Raw genomic sequence first — 20,206 nt, 5'->3', positions numbered from 1 at the left:
ACTGTTCAAAAGAAAAAAAACCAAACCCTTATAGAGTTAAAATAATAAGTCAGATTTTCAGAGTATTACATTTTTCTTCTATTTTAATTTAGAATGATTATTCTATTCCCTATACATGTTGCATATGTATTCTAAATGCTTCTTAACTGTGTGAAATGCTTTGCCTACATAATTTCTGAGATGAAGAATGAACAGATGCTGTAAGCAACTGATAAAGAAAACTTCATTTAAGGTTCATTTGTATTGTTTGTGTCATTCCGACAAATTGCTTAGCATTCACCTTAAAATTCCAACTGGAATACAAACTAAGTACAAGTGTAGCAGCAATGAAGTATTAGGCTTTCTTGCTCTATAAATTTTTTTGTATCAAAAACCCTACAACTGCGTGTACTTAAAAAGAATTTCTTCATGTAATTCTTTAAAAATTAATATTTTACTGAAAGAAGCAGAGTAGAATGAACATTTAATACAGATTTTGGTTACGGGCTGTAACATAAGATGCAGTATTCCCAAGTGATTTACAACATAAGTAATCTGAGCTAACAAACATTATTGTAATTCCTTACATTTACATAGAGGTGTTCTGGAGCAATTGATCCCATAGCGGTATACATTATTGTATCCCACACTGCATTAGAAATGTGCATACGTATCAAAATGCTAATGTAAGTAGCAGATAAAATGCTTTAAGAGTAAGATTTCTACCACTGCAGTAAGGGAGTCGGAAGCTAAAGATCTGCCTGGAAAAATAATTACAGGTAAAAAAATTATATTGGTATTGTTTTGTCATCACTTAGGATCTCCTTGAGTCCATCACTGCAAGATTAATCTCACTTTACTCTATTTTGAACAGCTCACCTAGTCAGGCACAGGCCCTCAGCAGTGTACAGACAGAGATGCACCTGGGAAGTGATTTACCTCAGCTGCTGTCGCAGAATGAGGTATGGTCCAGGAGAGCCTCTCTTTCCTTCCCACTAAGGATTGTTACAGTTTAGTTAGAACATGCCACCTCAGTTTTGGAAGTCTATGAGGTAGTAAGAGTGACCTATTTTCTGACTGGTTCACAAATAAAAAAATCTTGTCCATTTTGTCAGTTTTAAGTACAAATCTTCACATACAGAAAAGACTTCATAAAAGTAGCACAAATCAGAGTATGTGGAGTTTGACTTGTTTAAAGGGTCTCCTAGACACTCATTCAAGGAGAAAACATCATTTGCTAAAAATGCAAGTACAGATTCTGTGGCCCATTGAACCTATTTTCTAGAATAGAAAGAAGAACTTAAGAAACAAGATTTACCTCTGTATTTCTTCATTTTTCCATAAATAGAAATTAGAAAAGGAGAGAGACCACGAGGAGGGGAGAGGAGGGGAGAGGAGGGGAGAGGAGGGGAGAGGAGGGGGAGGGGAGGAATAGAGGTGGAGGAGAGGAGAGAGAGGGAGGAGAGGGAGAGAATGGAGATGGAGGATAGGGAGAGGAGAGGAAGAGGAGAGGGAGAGGAGAGGGAGAGGAGGAGAGGAGAGAGGAGGTGAGCGGAGAGGAGAGATGCAGGAGCGTGAGTAGGAGAGGAGGCAGGAGAGAGGAGAGGAGAGCAGAAGGGAAAAAAATGAATTATGATTGAGCTTTTGAAGCACCTTTATCTGATCTTGCTTTCTCCTCCATTTTGCTCTCTATGCACATAGATCTCTCGTATTGGAGAGCTGCATAGCCATTCACAAGAAACAGAGGAATTGTAATTGATAGCACTGCTGAGACAGATAGCATCTCTAAAGGGAAGAAGGCCAGCAGAGGAGTCAACAGCAAAATGATTTTACAAGGCACTTAAAAAAAATATTGATATTTAATTTTGAAATATCCCTCCTAAACCAATGTAAAATGCTGAAACAGAACCTTTGTCAACAGAGCTGTTCACATTAGAAAGCTTTCCAGAGAGTGCAGTAAAACAGATGAGCTGGTAGCCTTTGCTCCTGGAGGTGAATAACTTACAGTCATTGTATGAGTCATGGAGACAGGCAGATACAAATATGCTTGTTAGCTCAAAGGAAAAGAAAATGTTCTGCGCTGAAGATCAGCAATCTCATCAGGCCACCACCCTGCCACATCTTGTATACATTCCTAACTCCATACAGATAAATAGGTCATTTGGGAGCAATGGACTCCAAAGAATTACAAAATTGGAGTGAAGGACATGCACTGCCTTACTGCTGATTTTTTTCATTACTCTCAAAGAGAGTTCAAGGGCTCAGGTTTACATTTAGATATACTATATCTAATTCAAAATTGAAATTCTACAGTAATGTAGTTGCAGCTTAGTGAAGGTTTGTTCATCCTTTCACAGACAGTGGAGCGCAGAGAGCCCTTTAGGACAAGAGTTAGTTGCTTATTTTCTGTCCTCTAAGAGGAGGTGTTTTGTCTTCTCAGAGTGAAGTCTTACATTCCCACCAGGGAGTAGAGCAGAGAAAATGAACAAGCAAAGACTGATGGACTGTTCTTCCAATTTATCTCCTTGCTTTTGTAATCCATGCATACCTTTGACCTCCCGAGCTTCCAAAAGCAGAAATTTTTCGAGTGCAGTATGTGTAAATACTCTTCCTTTTATGTGTGGTCTTTAAAAAATAAAAAATAAAAATAAAAATAATAAAAATAATAAAAATAAAAATACACTGGATAAACTCCTATGGTGTGATCAGAGCTATAGAATTATTTAAAAGAGTCTAGCTTGGATACTGGAATATCTACTTCTTACTCATGCTCTACATTGTATACACATGCACATATACCTAAAAGCTTGTGTGATACTGTGACGCTATTCCTAAGACAGGTTAAGAGGTCCATAGGAAAGGCATTAGAGTTGTTCTCTGAGGATTAGTCTGACTACCTGGCAATTGCCTTAAGTGAAAGCATAGAAATAGCAAGCGACAGTAGTAGCTTATACGAAGAGGTTGTCTTGTTCTTTTCAAATGTCTCTTTTTCTTTTTTCGTTTTTGTTTACATTTCTGAAATGTACAGACATAAGATTAGATCACTTTCCAGAATCAGAATATTGCTTCTTTCTTCCAATTCCTTTGTTCTTTGGAGACAGTGAACTGACTCTGCAATCAGCCAGTGTCTAACAAAAGCAAGGCACAGTAACATAACAGAAACAGTCTTTTTTACTTTGCAATTTATTTAATCCCTTGAGCACTATATAGAAGATCTCAAATAGGCTGACTTGCATTCTCACCCTTCCAATATGCCATATATGCCCTAGAAATGTTGTTAGATTTACTGTTACACCACTGATGATGAGAAATACACTGTAAGCTTGACTTCTAGAGACTGAATGACTTGCTGAACTGATTTTTTCTCTTTATAACACTTCCTATCTTTTTAAAGGGATCTCCTTGACATTTCACACTCCTCAAAAAAATGTGCACCTGACTGAAATAACCAGGGCTTCTGTCACTGCTAATGGCAAAATGAAACAAAAATGAAACAAAACCTCAGCTTCTGCTTACTCTGAGTAAAAAATTTCTTTGCACCATTTTCATGTGCTTTTCTTTTCATCTACTATAGTGAGGAAGTGGTAGTCAAAAAACATCTTCATACTAAATTCCAGAAAATATTTCCTCGTGTTCTTATCTTAATCAAAAAGCTTTGAATTTCATCAGTGCTCTTTTGTCTTTACTGAACTGGCAAAGGAGAAGTGGATTTTTAAGATGAACACTGATCTCAGTCTGAGCCAGGCAGAGGCTACTGTCTCTTTGAAATATCTCCTGGAAGACATGGATTCTAATCAGCCACAGATGATTATTTTAATTCAGTGTAGACTTTTGAAATAAAAAAGAAGAGGTGATGAAGCTCTTTTGTTTTCTAGGTGTCTTCAACTTGCTAAACTTAACCATATATTACTTATATTGACCTTTCTTTCCTTCACATCAGGAAAAGGGTGAACCTACTGGATTCATCTCCTGCAACCTGATGAGGTCACCTACAATTCTAACAGATTGTAGGATCTAGATAATTATATGAATTCCCTCTTTAATGGTCAAACACAGATGACCGACCCCACTGACACTAGTTGACAAAAACTCACAGTGAAAATGCTGGAGTAGAAATAAAGTGATTTCTATGCTGTAGATCCCTCCCTGTGCCTGAGGGAAATGGGAAAAACTATGCACATGGATAAAGAATGAAATTACTTTCTGGCTATCATGGAGTTCTGTATTCTAAGGTACTTTTCAAAGACTGACTAGAATTCATGCATTTTTACACATGCCATTATATAGAATTTGACCAGGACTGCTGAACTATAACCAGAGATTGCTATTAACAGAAGAAAATTCTTGCAACACATCAAAAGACATTTAAATAAATCATGGCCATTTGCTCACTAAAAATACAAGTTTTTGTTCAGAAGATATAAAGAATCTTGAGTGAATAACTGACAGACATTTAGGGCAGAGCAAAATTTAATCCAGCCTTCAGTAGAAGGTACATTAATTAACAGATTACAGACATAGTACTAATCAGATTATATGCCCCATATATCCCCAAATATGCTTGTGTATGAAGGTAGTGAAAATATTCAATTGTTCAAGTGTCTCTCCATATTTATGCTAAAAAGCCCGCTTCTGATGGTATAGCTACAAAATGGCTTACAGCTTCTCCTGAGAAGGAAGTCAGTGTTTGCTGGATACAAGCTTGCTGCTGCATTCTTTGTTTGTGACAGATAACCAAAGCTGTCACAAAAACACAAAAACATAAGTCCTTTTGGTTTGGGGTCAGACTACAGAATGGCCCTATACATTGGTCTCTAGCTAACTTTTCTTACATCAGGATGAAGAAATGAGTCTAGCAATTGTTTCGTGTCTCAACTATTCTCACTCTCTCAGAACAGGACACTGCTGTGCTTGTGATTTTTTTTTTCTTTTTTGGGGGGGGTTTGTTTGTTTGATTTGTTCTTGTGTTTTTGTTTTTTCCCATATATATATATATATATATATATATATGTCCTTTCTCAGCCATAGCACTCTGCGTATTATGAGCACAGAAACAACAGTAAGAATTATGTGAAAAATTTATTTCCTTTACTCTCTTCTTGCAATTACATTTTCACTGCTTCAATAAACAGTAAAATCATTCCTTTCACACATCATTACTATTGAAAAGATTAAAATAGACTGGCTATCAGAAAAATAAAAGTACCTCAAACCAAGGAGAATGTTCTGCATGTACCCATCCTCCCCAAATTCCAGCATGTGGCCCCTCCTTGCGGAGAAGTCTCTGTATCTTTCCAGAAGACAGGATGTAGTCTCCCTCCTTCTGCCCAAGCAGCCATGGATGTGTTGAAATATGAGCAATGAAAGGCAAAAAAGGATCATTAAAACCAAGAGAAAGCAAAACAGAATACAAAATAAAACAAAACTAGCAGCACATAGAGAAAAAAAAAAGAAACAACATGAAAGCTCTTTGCCTGTAATCTATCAACAGCTCCGGAAAATCAAGCAGTCTCTAATCTGATATCCAGAACAAGAGAAGAGGCTAGGAAGGGCCGATATTTCAGTGCCTGAGCCATTTTTTAGTTTAGTTGTGCCTGCGCTATTACACAGAAGAATGTGTTATGATTTGTACTGGGGAGTGATAGTTCATTATCCCAAAGAATGTGTTGGACAGCTTCATTACACAGACAATGGATTCACATAGCTGCTGCCTACCTTTGTGAGGCGAGTTTTAAGAGCAGTCTATTGCTTCCTGGACATTTGACGAAAATATATTTAGACACTTTTCTCTAAACACAGGTTTATTTGATAGGTTCCATGTCCTAATTATAACATTTCACTGCACAATAAATTGAACTCAAGAAAGAGCTATTATCCGTGGTCTGCTCAGCACTCGGTACAGTGGGGTCATTTTCCTGATTGAGGCCTTGCTGCTCCATTACGATGCAAATTATTTTAGAATAATAATAGGAAAACTATTTCTCGTTGATTGTAATGTTTAAGCTATTTTGTAAGCAATATATGATAGCTTGCATTGTGTCTTATACAGAGCAAAATTGCAATGGTTTCTTTCTTATGCACAATGCTACACGAGGCACAGTGTTTTTCTTGAGCCTCTGGAGTCTTTGTGTGTTCATCCACATTGCATTACAAACACTCATTTGCTAAAATAACCTTAGGTATGTCATCCAGAGCTATGTCCTTGGCAATCTCACATTACTGCTGAAAGCTCCAAGTCTATTCTGGCAATCTTTGATTTTGCTCAGTAAGTTCCTCAGTTTGCAGTGTTGTTGCTAGTTAGCCAGCAAATGATCTCCAGCAGTATTAACCAGAAAACCCATGCTGCACACAAGAGATTCTTTAGCGGTATGCAACTGACCTTCACTGGCCCAAGTCAAAGCCACACAGGAACGAGTTGTTGGGTAATCTCTGCTGTGTCTCACATTCTGTCTGTCTCATTTACTTTACTCCCTTTAAAGTCAGGTAGATAACATTAAGAGGTGGAAATTTTCCCCTGACTCCATCTGAATATCAAGGACAGCCCTTAGACCCCCAGGGAACAGACAAGTATGTGAGCTGAACATGCTGCTTGATGCAATTTGTCTTCGTGAAAACACTTGTCAAAAGTAAACACCTGCTAAAAGCTGTTTGCGTCTGCTGTAATTCCACTGCTTTACACGCCATATTAAAAACATAATTAAGGAGCTCATGTCATGTGTCATTTCTACACACTACTTTGTTTTTGTAGATCATATCTTACTTATGCTGCTGTCCCCCTGTATTCACTAAACCTGCAATATTCAGAAACCGAACCATTACTGTGCTATGCTAGGCTAAGATAAGCTAGATTAAAGCAGGACAGGATAGGGTAAGATAGGAAAGGATAGGACCAGATATATAGGCTAGCGGTAGGTAAGTAGAGAGGGTAGTGGTAGGTAGGTAGGTAGGTGGTGGCGTAGGTTAGTTCACGTAGTAGCTTAGGGTAGCTTTAGGGTAGGTATCGACAGCGACAGGAAGGATAAAGGAGTGGGATGCGATATTGGGATTCGGACTGGATGGGATTGGACTAGCATGGAGCTAAGTAGGGATAGAATTAGGATAGGATCAGATAGGAAGACTGGATAGGATGCGATTAGATGGGATCCATGGATGGGATGGGATCCACGGGATGGGATCCATGGATGGGATGGGATGGATGGGAATGGATGACTGGATCGGATGATAACAGAAGAGAATTTTTAAGGCTGCTTGAATTAGTTGATAGGTTTTTTTGGGACTTCGAGGCCTTCTTTTTCCAGCATGTTGGTAACTTGACACATTTTGCTATATTTAGAATAAGTTTGGGAAATGAAGATGAGCCACAAATCTATAGTTAAAATCATAGTATTTTGTTTTTTTTATCTTAACCATCATGACCAGGTTTGCTTACTTTTGTGACCACAGAATCTCCTATTGTGGATGTGTAATTAAATGTTATTTAAATTCTATGTCTCCAGGTAGCTAGGGATTACATCAGAATCAATCACTACACAGTGCCATGTTCATGTTACTCTTCAGGTTTAAATGTCAGATTGATAGGAAAGACACATGAAATAACCGAGTCATTCAGTTTTTTAGGTTATTGAGATAAACACAATTGATTTTAATTTTAATATTCCTGTTTTCAGAAGGTATAACAGTGTTTTCCTAAAAGCAGTTCCTTGGGAAATTATATATTTACATTGGATTTTATTTCTATGCAGTTGTTTGAGTTAAAGTTCTTAAATGTTTTACCTTGTATTTCTGTACTCAGAAGTGCTAGCTATTTAAACATGACTTGTGCTGTGAATTTTGTGGGCCTCACAAGAACTACAACAGTGTTGTAACAACTTATTTCTTAGCTTTTTGTTATATATATCTGAACACTCTAAAATAGCTTAATACACATCTAAAAACCTAGGTACAATACATATCTGTCAGTATTACTAGGGATTTGCTGCTAGCTTATTTTCCAGTCTTCTGAATTCCCTTGTAACAGTGAAGCACCAGAGTAGTGCAAAGACAGTATCATGTTGTGGCCAGAGAAATTGAGAACCCAGCAAAAGCAAGTCAGATAGAAAGCACCGTGTGGCTAGCGATGAAGCCAGTGTGTAGTTTGCAGTTTCTTTGCTGTCTTGTAGGGTGTGATAACACAGACGTTTCAGGAGCTGCTGCTTGTGCTACTTAATGAGTGTTCTTGTTTGGGATTATGGCCCGGAAACCTGAGATTGTTCAGCCTGGAGAAAGTTAAGTGGGAATCTTATCAACACTAGTATCTAACAGGTAGAGGTCAAGTGCTCAGTAACAGAACATGGGGCAATGGGCACATACTAAAACACAGAAAGTTCCATCTGGACATGTGGAAAATCTTTTTTACTGTGAGAGTGACAGAGCACTGGGACAGGCTGCCTGGAGAGGAGGTGGAGTCTGCTTCACCAGAGATACTCAAAACCCACTGGGTTCTTGTGGAACCTGCTTTAGGGAGTGTGTTTTAGTAGGAGGTTGGACTAGATGAATTCAAAGTCGCTTTCAACCCCTGCAGTTTTGTGATTCTGTGAAGTGACCCTCCCTATGTTCCTTGGCCTCTCAAAACTAATCCAATCCACAGCAAGTTCACCTGGGCTATAACTTACCCTTAATTATAGTCTACCTGGTAGTACTTTGAGATGAAATATGCTTGCATGCTCCTTCACGGAGTCTTGCAAACTCCAGCCTCATAGTGTCTTAAACCATACTATCTAGACCCTAAAAGTCTCCATTAGTGAAATTATACAATGTAAAGGAGGCCAAAAAAGCCAATGTTGCAAAGAACTTTGTAGTTTAAAAACTTCATTGTCCCGACCTTAGCTCTGACAGTTCTACCTTATGCAACCAAATACTAGTTACTGGAAAACTTTCAATAACATTACAAAAGCTGCCAGAGCTCTGGGATGAGCTTTTGTACTGGTAACAATGGAAAACACTGAAAATGAACAATTCTTTTTTCTGTTCAGGAAAAAATAACAGTTCGCCATTGATAACCTTGGAAAGAACAACCTTCCTCTGACTAGCTTGGGGTAACTAAACAGGCCTATGCACTCTCCATCCTGACCTGTAAGTCACACATCAGATCACTTAATCCCCCTTTGCATTCTTTTCCTGGTGCTTCTTTTGTTCTGTTAAATCTGGAAGATGGAAGAGAGATGTGAGTACAGGCATATTCAGTCTCAAAGGTAATAGAGATTTGCCCTGTAAGGGGGATGTTGAGATTTTGCTTAGGACAAACCTCAGTTTATCAGATTATTAGCAAACCATTCACTGCTAAATACTTTACCTTCATCCTATGTAAGAGCTGAGGATGGGATACAACAGACCAGAAGATAATACGTCATGATCAGCATCACCTGGAATGAGTTCCTATCACCTGGAAAATTTTCTGTTTCACCTTGTGGAGTTTGAGTGAAAGTTTCCCAAGATTTAATAATTTGTCTCCTCTGCAATGAAGATTAAGAGACAAACCAGTAAATATAAGATGAAGTATTGCTTGCGTTAGAAGTTTTGATTTCTTAGATTTGATATCCTCAAGTGTTAATGTAACATTCTATAAAGCAAAGTTTTTTATGTATCCAGTTACTGGTAGAAGAAAATTCCTGGGAAATTTGATATTCTTCTCTCTCAGGCCCTTAAATGAACAAAAGTAACAGGACAGCTGTAAGCAGCCTCCCAAGAGTCAGATAAACCAAAATGCCAGCTATATCCAAGGTCTTGAGAAATATGTGCTATTCCCCAATTAGTCATACATGGCTTTAAAGTAAACTGCTGCTGCTGCTGTGGCAATTAGTGACTGACCAGCAGCCCTGGCTTGCATGGTGCTTTCATTTGGCTCAGGATGGTGATTGAAACTCATAATGGCTTGGTATGGTGGGCTGTGTCTGCTGTGTATGGCTTTCATTTTTACTGCCTTTAAATAACTACGCATTGGTCCGTGGCTCAGTTGTGTGCACATTTATTGGGAGGCTCAATAGATGTATTACACAGTTCATACCTACAATAGCATATTCACCATTTTCTCTGTTTGTCAGTGCCACTTGTTTCCTCTTTAGTTAATACTGACACAGAAGTGAGTGCTGGAGTTCAAAGTCCTGTCAGTCAATTTGTCACTCATTTTTTTAGGCAGGAGAATAACGGATGTTAAAATCGAATTATTTCTTAATGCTCATTGGTAGAGCCAGATTGAATCTTATCTCCTTTTACAAGTGGAATTGTAAAGATCATACAACAAAACATTAGAAATAAGCAGAAGTAAGCATCCCATTGTATTTGTAGGCCTAACTGTATGATTTCTTCTCTAGTTCAAACATACTGACAACTTCAGGAGGCACTTCCAAAATCTCAGTTCTGTGACATGGGAACATCTGGTGCAACACAAGCTAATACCCCACCGAAGCAGTTAATCCTCATTTGTGACTTCGTAGGAATACATCTCTGATGGAGAGACAGAAAGTCTTATCCTTGTAAATAATAACATCTCAAATAACTTGTGTTTGATTTACCCACTGCTGGTTTTATGTCAGTCCTTAGCACAATTTCTGCCTATGCAGCAACTTTATTGGCAGTTCACTAGCAGGTCTCCATCAGTGCAGACCTGTGTTTTACAATCAGGCTGGGCTGAGGAGCTTTGAACAGTCATTTCACAGTATTCTGTAAAATAATTCTGAATCATGTCAAAAGATGAAAACAATTTAAAATCCTGTCAGATCTTGTCAGTGTTTGCTTTCTGCAAAGAAACCCACCTAACAGATTGTCCTATAGAAGCATTTCTCGTCTAAAAACATTTTACACATTTTACTTTATTTTCATAGTTTCATAGTTTCGTGCGGGTTGGAAGGGACCTTAGAGATCATCCTAGGGAAAAATAAAAGGATACATAATTCCTATAACACACTTAGGTGACAACTGGTTTTAAATCCAATCCTTGTAGAGCACTTCTATCTTCAGTTCTCATTTGAGTTAGGAGATGAATGTTGTTACTTGGTAAGGAAATACATAGTTTAAACCAGTCTATTAATTTATGTAGTAACTAGATATTAATTTGCCTTTACCTGAATTTCTGTCTCGTTTTAGTTCCCTCAGTAGCATTAAGTAGATTGTCTGGATCTTTTTTTCTTCTATTTCTTCCTGAAAAGAAGACCTTACACTCTCCTACAGTTCTGTGAGACCATGCAGTAGCTCAACAACAAAGTTAGAGGTCAGCTTCTTGATTTCTTCTGGAATATTCATCAGTTTTGTTCAAAACATATCAGAATGGGCAAAGATCTTAATGTATCCTGAAAGAATCCAGATCTGCTAGCATTTTGCAAAGTCTACAGTTATGCTACACTGAGCAGGTGATGATCGTTGAATTCTTCAGATCCACATTTTGCTACATAAACTAGCAGAAATGAGTAAAAATAAAAACATATACTAACCTATCATCTGGAAGAAACTTGTGATATTCTTTCATTACCTGCCATGCAAAGAAATTAGGATTGGGATTTAGGCTGGGGCCCTCAATACAGGAGAGATTTGTAGCTGTTGATGAAAGTCCAGAGGAGGTCCATGAAGATTATCAGAGGGCTGGAACACCTCCCCTACAATGACAGGCTGAGGGAGCTGGGCTCTTTCAGGCTGGAGAAAAGAAGGCTGTGAGGAGACTTCATTGCAGCTTTCCAGTATTTAAAAGGAGATTATAAATAGAAAGGGAATCAACTTTTTGCAAGAGTACATAGTGATAGAACAAGGGGGAATGGTTTTAAGCTCAAGGAGAGAAGGTTTAGATTGGATGTCAGGGAGAAGTTATTCAGAGAGTGGTGAGGTGCTGAAACTGGCTTCCCATAGAGGTTGTGGATGCTCGTTGCCTCCACCCTAGGAGGTGCTCAAACCAGATTAAATGGGGCCCTGGGCAATCTGGTCTAGTACCAGATCTGGAGTTTGGTGGTCCTGCCTGTTATCTCCATGATCCTCAGGGTCCCTTCCAACCTGAGCCATTCTATGACTCTGATTCTATGATTAGTTGCCTACACGTGTGCAACTTACCATTTTAGGCTATGTAGGACACATCATTTGGCTTCCAGCGATCATTCCACAGAGGCATAGGTTTTTTTTTTTGATCCACACTACATCTACCATCGGTGGGAGGATTGTTCCAGTACTTTAGAGCATCAAGGTCATATGTATAGTCCCAATGTCCAGATTTACACTAAGCTTTTTGAAAGGCAGATCAGGAACTGCTGAAAAAAAAAACAAGCATCTTTTTCAAGATAAGAGATAAAGTTGTATTAGCTAGAAAGTGATCAAGCTGTTGGTTAGCGGCAGATAGCCTCCCTAACTCCTGAAACCATACTGACTGCCATTTTCTGCAGTGCTCCTATTCACTATGTTTGCTTCCTGCTCTGCTTCCCCTGCAGCTGTTTGCCCAGCACTCTTTCCTGAGGGCTGCCAACTCTTAAACAGTCGACCTCTTATTGATAGGAATGGCTTTCTTATTTCAGCGAGGATGTGTCCACGCTGGAAGCAATGACCCCACTTAATGTATTTACAGGATTGAGGCCAAAACACTCTTAGAAGATGGGATTGTCCTAGAGTAATCTATGTACTTGTCATATAAATTAAGAGTCTATTACAATTATAATAAATAAACAAATCCATGATTTTGTACATGGAAAACTGGGAGCTTAAAAACTACCACATAAAATATGTGGACTCAGAGATTTGCTCTGGAGCTAATGCCTCAGTTTTAAGTAAATCCTTGAAAATTCTGGCTTTCAGTTCGAGGTTATGCACCTCTATGTCTTGCCATCGTCTTTCCGGATTACTTCATTTCTTCTTCTTCTGCATTTCTTCTGCTTCTTTCACCATATTATTTTTTATGTTACAGTATCTGGGGCTGAACCATCAAGTAAAAAGAAAAGCAATTCAGCAGCTCTTCTTGCTTTCGTTATTTCCTTATTTTACAGCCCTGCAGGTCAAACCTTTTCTTCCAGGAGTAATGTAAGGGGCAAAATGCAGTATTATTCTGTGTACTCTGGTGTTTGCTCTATAACAGAGCTCAGAGCTCCATTACAAAACAAACAAACAAAAATGCTGTTTCTCTATAATTAAAATAAACTTCCTCTTTCTCAGGAAACAACATAATGTATTTCATTTTGTTAAATTACTTTTTATGCTCCATATTTTTAATTTCCATGAAACAGAAACATTTGTGGAGTTTTTATATTTATTTTTTTTTTTATTTTTAATCACCATTTGCTATTCATGAAACATATATATTCTTATGTTCAGACACGTTGCTAATCTGAGTTCAAGAATGAAAGAATTGCAGGCAGGATATTGATGCATTTTGATATTTCACTTTGCAACAGTAAAGAGAGATGAAACACTGCATTATTTTAGATGTTTCTAATGTAATCACACATCGAAAACAGTCATTTCAAAACCTAAAGCATCCTTACCTTCCTCAGCACATGAGATATGCTCCTTTGCATAAGATTTCTACCATAGTTTCTGTAATACTGCTAATTTTTTCCCTCTGGCACAGTAAAAGTCTGAATTCACATTTCAGCTGTGGTCTAGATGGCTACATTAGGGATGTTACAATGTAAAGCTTTTCCTGCTACACAAATATGTTGTTTGTGGTTTGGTTGTAGAAAGATAAATTAAAAACAAAAAAAAACAACAAAAAACAACAAACAAAAACACAGATGGGATATATTCTCCAATGTAAAACTTAATTGAACTTCACTGTAATCCTAGTTAAATCAGCCCTCAGAATGAGCATCCAGTGGGAATAATAAGGAGCTATATGGCAATGCATATTCCACCTACAGAGGGAGAGATCAGAAATGTATACTCTTTAAAGGTAAATTCCACAGAGAGAAGTATTAGCATTTACATTATTCTAGTGCCCTTTCGATGAGATTCAGATTTAACTTTCCAAATTACCATCTTCAGGCAATTTGTTCTCTGAAAGTCAGGGAGTGCTGTTTTGTATGCCCACTGCAGTGTTCAGTCATTACTATTCACAACGGTGTCCCAAAGTTATGATATTGTTCTTTATTTCCCAAAATTTTATTAGTCTCTCTCCACTCAAAGTTGGAATTACTGGAAAGAACATCATACTGCTTAGGTGTGGTCTGTTTCCTTTAGTGTCCATATGCCCAATAATACATTTTATAAAATTCCAGCTAGACACAACTCCATGCAGCTCAACTGGCTCTTGCAGAAATTTATTGGCAACACACAAAATATGTCTCTTCCAGAGAAAAACAGCATTTATACTAAACAACAGCCAGCAGAGATGTTTCAAAGTAGTCCAAATGTGGATCAACATTTCAGTGCTCCAACAACATTTGATTTGCCTTTTAGGTGCTGCTGTGACAGCTTTTCCCTTGGGACAGGAGTTCCTGTGCAGGCAAGTGACCACTCATGCACTACATCTATCCATCTTTTGTAACATTTGTGCCCCAATGTACCTACAAATGATATGTCTGAGTGAATGGTGCTTGTGTACTCTTGAAACTCAGGTAAAGGGAGGACTCCTGTAAGGTCTTTCCAATTGTAATATGAAGTCATTAATCTAGTCACCACATTGGATGGTGTTTTGTGATCCCTAAAATCAGGTTTCATATTCCTTTCTGCCTTGGAATTTAGTATTGCATGTAATACTCTGGATACTCTATCATGTTGACAGTGTCAAGACATTGTTCATACTACAAGAGTTTTGTTTAAACTACCTTATTTTCTCAGCGTGGCAGAAGAATTTGCCTCAGTAAGAGCCTCTCAGTGGTCAAAACTAGCTCTCAGCATAGACCTAACTCCATATCCTGCAAACTGTGATTGAGGAGACAATTACTCTTCTTTGAGTTTAAACATTTAACTATAAAATCCTATCACAATGATTTTTCATTCTTACATTATATTATTTAAAGCAACAAGTTGGTGTGGAGGTTTGTTCTCTCCCACTGAAGAAAAATGACCAGGCCCAAAGTCATAGATTTGACCAATAGCTGCAAGAATGGAGGCCCCTGCCACTCACCATGTCAGATGAAACCATACAACAATGTATTTTGTATCTGAGAGCAGTAGCTAAATATTAGCTTCTCTTCCTCTTAATCTCATCAGCTCATTTAATCCTCTGTTTCTTCCTCCCACTCAAGCTGGCACTAGGGATATGCCAGGGAATTCTCTAGATCAGCTCTGTTTCCCTAGAGCTGGTGAGAATCAGCGTGATGAGGTGAAGCAGCCTCCCAGCTAGAAGTGAAGAGCTGCTTCCTGCATCACCTTGGCTTGAAAGGGGTTCACTGGAAAGGCAGACCAGCAAACAAGAAAAAGGTACAATGGGAAAGTGTGTTCATTTACAGTAACACCCTACTGCAAAGGCCCGTTTTGCTGCTTCAACTCCTTTAGTCATTTGTGTCCTGCAGACTTCATTCATGTTTGCATAGTTAGAGGAGGAAGTCAGAATGGAGACTGGAGTGAAGCTGCATGACTGATCAACAGTGCATGCGGGTTGGAGTACAGGGGTGATGGGAGTACAGGGGCCTTGAAGACTGTGAATCAGAATTTCCATCCCAGTGAAATTGTTGCAATTTATTTATTTTTATTTATTAAAATAATATTAACATTTGGAAAGTTAACATGCTTTGTTTTAATATTTTGGCTGAAAGGAATAGCTTAGATGTTCCCAAATTAGTATGTTCTGTTTGCTGAACTCAGCTGAAACTTTTTGTTTGAAGCTTGTCCAAAAGGAACGTGCCTCCGCCAATGATGCTGAAGACTGCTGAGTCCACTTGCTTTGAGTAATAGTGAGATAAAGGAGATTTGCCTGTAATGGAGCATGATAAATAAGTAAAATGAATTCTGACATAACAGAATTTGAAGCGTTCAAGAAGAACATTCTTTTGACTAGAGTATTATGCCGTATAGTCATTCTGTTTGGGAAACAGGATACACTGGCACGACAGACACAAAGGAACAGGATGTTTCTACACAGCCAAGTGCAATGGGTCTCTAGCAGTGCAGTCGTCCCAGAGATAAAACTTGTTGCAGCAGACCAGCATGTGCTTTGTTTCAAAAAGTACCCATTTCAGACTTTAAGAAAGAAAAGTTCATGGTGTACGAGAAAAAATGAGAAGTGTCACTGTTGCAGGGATCTCTGTTTACCATAACAGGAGTACTCGATGTGCATGACTTTGGTTTATATGTTGTCCAGATCACTGCCAAATACTCAGTACTGCATGAAACATGTAACTATTTTTATCCCATTCCAACACATAAGATTGTTTTTGAAAGTTCACATAGGCATTTTCATATCAGTATCACAATGCTTATTTTAGACATTATAAAAACTAAGCTAAGTCCCAGATTTCAGTTTACATTCCTTCCTTTGCAACAACCCCTAAAGCAACTAAATCATCCAGCATCTGGAGCACTGGGACTGAGAGATGAGATTCCCAGGTTCTATGGCTCTAATTGCGTATGTTGTCATTTCCACTTCCCTGTACTGACAAATTGTTGGTTTTGCCCTATTAAGCCTAAAGTTTCTGAGTGCTTTGACTTACACTGAACATCCCAAGGCTCCAGGTCCCTGCTGTAGAGGTAGGAGCCTAGCAGTGACTAGCACTGCTTACGAGTATCAGCTAGATGCAAACATTCCAAGAGCTTTTAAACCGAGAGCTTTTAAAGTTTCAAAAGAGAAAACCAGAGAACCAAAACACTTGGCAGTTAGTCTCAGATGATGCCAGAAGTCTTTGGTGGGGCTGAGACTTGAATGTAAGCCTGTGAAGTAGAAAAGACACTGTCTATCTGAAATGACTACTGCATGTGGAAAATTTCAATACTGAATCACTTGTTACACAGCAGCAGCGATATCACCCAGCACTGGAAAAAGGTGTTCAGTGCCTTCACACCGTATGCAGTTATCATGACTGAAACCAGCAGAATTTTCAAGTCACATTTTGACAAGGAATGTCCTTGTCTGTATTTTTCTCCCTGAGCTCAGGATGGAGCTCACAGTATTCATCTCATTGAATGGCAAAAATAGATCATTCTTTACATACCAGATAAAGTGGTCGGTCTCACTTCAGTACCAGGTAAAATAGAGAAGATTATTCTGGGAATTATTGAAAAACATCTGAAGACACTGGTCATAGCCAATACACTCAGGAGGGGAAATCCTTGTTTAACAGACTTAATATCTTTTTATGACCAGATTACACACCTAGTTTTCCAAGGGAAGCCAGCTGATGTAATCTTCCTTGATTTTAGTAAAACATTCAATATTATTTCTCACAACAACCTTCTGGACAGAATGTTCTGCATATGGCTAGACAGAAACACAATGTGGTGGGTGAGCAGTTGGCCAGTAGGTCAGTCCCAAAGGATTATAGTCAGTTTTTTCCATCAGGCTGGTGGCCTAGTGGGAACTAGTGGGGTTCCTCAGATTCCCATTTTAGGGCCAGTTCTCTTTAATATTTTCATAAATGACTTTGTTAAAAGACTTGAAGTCATATTAAGTAAGTTTCTGGATAACACTAAATTGAAAAGAGGCCTTGAAGAAAGATCTTGACAAATAAGAGGGCTGAGCAATCATCAACCAAATTAAGTTTAATAAGAGTGAGTGCTGGATTCTGCATATGGGACAAAGCAGCCCCTGATCTATGTACAGACTGGGGGACAAAGCAGGAGAGTAACTCCACAGAAAGGGACCTGTAGGGTTCTAGTCAATGACAGGTTGAATCTGAGTCAGTAGTGTGCCCTGGCGGCCAGAAGTTCCAACCATACTCTGGGGTGCATCAGGCCCAGCACTGCCACTGGGCAAGGGAAGGGGTTGTCCTGCTCTGCTCTGTGCTGTATGGCATCACCTCAAGCACTGGGTGCAGATTTGGGGCATCACAATGTAAGAAGGACATGCCATAAAACTATTAGAGAGCATCCAAAAGACAGCTATGAAGATAGGGAAGGGTCTGGAGGGCAAGCTGTGTTAGGAGCAGCTGAGGGCCCTGGTTTGCTCAGCACAGAGCAGAGGAGATGAGGGAAGGCCTGATGGTGGCTGCAGCTCCTCATAGGGAGCACTGAGCTCTGCTCTGTGTGACAGCAACAGGGCTGGAGGGAACTGCATGGAGCTGTGCCAGGGGAGGGGCAGCTGGGGGTCAGGGAAAGGGTCTGCACTAGAGGGTGGTGGGCATGGAACAGGGTGCACAGGGCTGTGGGCGCGGCCCGGAGTGCTGGAGTTCAAGGAGCATTTGGACAACACCTATTAGATATATAATTGAGTTCTGAGTGGTCCTATGTGGAGCCAGACATTAGACTCCATAATCTATGTGGGTTCCTTCCAATGCAGGGTATTCTGTGATACTATGATCCTGTTCTGTTATGCAGAGGATATTATTCTATGTGTAGGATACAACTATCATAAGAAAAGTGTGCCATCTTGTGGGAAAATAGAGAAAATATTAAATCATGTATATTTCACATACATGAAGGCAAAATAAAGAGCACGAACAAATGTTTGAGGGAATATTCAGAATGTTGTAAACCAAAGAGGATTTCCTTAGCATTAAAACAAAATAAATAAGACCTTCAATAGACAGGTTCAACTTTCTGATCAAACGACTTATGTGGATTTCATAATTCTCAGAGATGATGAACTCAACCAGGAGATTTATCACTGAAAATTTCCAGACTGTGGATTTATCCCAGTCAGCTGTGAACTCCTTTAGCAGGTAAGCAGTTATAGGAGAAATCAGCATAACCCAGTTAAGATATACCATCTTAACCTAATAGCTGTTTTGAAAAAGTATATGCAAGTTGATCAAAAGAGAAGGAAAAAGGAGGAAAGAAGAAATACTTGCAGAACAGAACTTGTATCAGCAGGGCCTCAGTCTTTGTAATTGTTGGCAAACAACAAGCTGGAAAGATTTCATATCCAAGAGAATCCAAAGAAATTAGCAGTACTAGACAATAGAAATGAATGTATTGGTTGAAGATCAAATACTCTATATCTTATCCTTGGATAAGATCCTTGTAGAGATATTTTTCAAACAGAGACTTGGATATGAATATTAGTGGACTGCTGTTGCTAAGGAGTCCTGTTGCTAAAAGTGTCATGAGGCAGAGGAGATGAGAGAACAGTAATATGCATGTGTGGGGTCAGGGCTTAGAGGCAAAGAAAGGCGAAGAAGCTTGTGCAGTAGCAAAGGAAAGAATAAATAGTAGACATCTGTGGGAGAAAAATGTCATACTGCATTCTTTCCCACCCCAATTCCTGATGAGCCTGCCAATGGTCTGTGCAGCATGGAGGGAACACACCGTTCATCTCTTTTCCAAACAGTTGGCTCAATAACTATAATACAGAACTTCTAAAACATGAAGTTAATGAACTCTTTCAAGTTCAGGCTGTTCAAGATGCAGAGTTGGACTTACTGTTTGGCACCAAAAAAAAGGGTCAGATCAGTCTCATTAGCTGTTCTACATTCATAAAGCCTTCAAAAGATGACAGCAAAAACAACAACAAAAAGAAAGAAGGAAAGAAAAAAGGAAAGAGGAGAGGAGAGGAGAGGAGAGGAGAGGAGAGGAGAGGAGAGGAGAGGAGAGGAGGGAGAGGAGAGGAGAGGAGAGGAGAGGAGAGGAGAGGAGAGGAGAGGAGGGAAAATAAGCAAAGAAAAAAACATGTGGAAGAGACCTTCAAAGATCATCTAGTCCAACTGCCTGAAAACTTCAGTGCTAGTTAGGACTGAAGCACTGGAGCACTGAATCGTTTAGTTAAAAGGTAAAGATTATAAATGAGAGTATTGTCCAGATGGCTTTTGAACACTGGCAGGAATGGAGCATCCACCATCTCTCTATGAAGCCTGTTCCAGTTTTACCACTTTCACGGCAGAGAAAAATTTCATAGAATTCTTTCCTGAGATTCTCCATTCTCTATTAAGAAGAGAGACAGAGAAGTAGCAAGGAATCTATGCCAACACCATGCTGCAGGAGGCTTTTTGGCATGTAAAAATATATTATGTCAACATATGCTGATCACATCATGCCATTGCTGAGCTCCACTTGGGGAGGATTAGTCTCTTACTCACGTCAACTGGGACTTCCTTTGATGACAGGATCAACTCCAGTGAAGGGAAGGAGATTGTATTTGAATGAAGGCCTAATCAGACTAGTAGCAACTTCATATTCCCTGTGCTGAATAGCC

The 20,206-nt window shown here is 39.0% G+C and overlaps 1 long non-coding RNA gene across 1 annotated transcript in view; it reads right to left on the bottom strand.

Annotated features, from left to right (window-relative positions):
- Window positions 1–12,260, bottom strand: part of LOC107315768 — a 36,732-nt gene extending 24,472 nt beyond the window's left edge. Inside the window, exons 1-2 of the long non-coding RNA XR_001556047.2 lie at window positions 12,052–12,260; window positions 5,186–5,299 (exon numbers count right to left, since the gene is read on the bottom strand). This is a non-coding gene — a long non-coding RNA (uncharacterized LOC107315768). The remainder of the gene's footprint in view (window positions 1–5,185; window positions 5,300–12,051) is intronic.
- Between the last annotated feature and the right edge of the window lie 7,946 nt (window positions 12,261–20,206).

The sequence above is a fragment of the Coturnix japonica genome, chromosome 1 (genome assembly GCF_001577835.2).
Source record: "Coturnix japonica isolate 7356 chromosome 1, Coturnix japonica 2.1, whole genome shotgun sequence".
NCBI classification, from domain to species: Eukaryota; Metazoa; Chordata; class Aves; order Galliformes; family Phasianidae; genus Coturnix; species Coturnix japonica.
The sequence above is the reverse complement of the archived record's forward strand: the minus strand, read 5'-3'. Positions and strand labels throughout refer to the sequence as shown.